The following is a 291-nucleotide window of genomic DNA, read 5'->3' as shown; positions in this document are numbered from 1 at the left end:
TCTGGAGCCAGGCCCGGTTTCCTTTAATTCAATATTTCCCAAACTTGCTTGTTCCCGAGAATCACGTGGGGAGTGTGTTAAAATTACAGATTCCTCGGCAACACCCGCTAACCCACTGAATCAGAATCTCGAAGGGAGGTGCTCCGGAACCTGTGTCTTTAACTAGGGCCCGGGAGGATTCTTATGATCAGGCAAGTTTGGGAAACACAGCTCTAATTCATTGAGGCTGGCGGGAAGGGGGGCGGGGACCGCGCAGTCTCTTTAAGGCGCTTCCAGTTCTTGGCTCCAATC

This window comes from Myotis davidii, unplaced genomic scaffold (assembly GCF_000327345.1).
Source record: "Myotis davidii unplaced genomic scaffold, ASM32734v1 scaffold855, whole genome shotgun sequence".
NCBI classification, from domain to species: domain Eukaryota; kingdom Metazoa; phylum Chordata; class Mammalia; order Chiroptera; family Vespertilionidae; genus Myotis; species Myotis davidii.
This window is presented reverse-complemented; position numbering follows the sequence as displayed.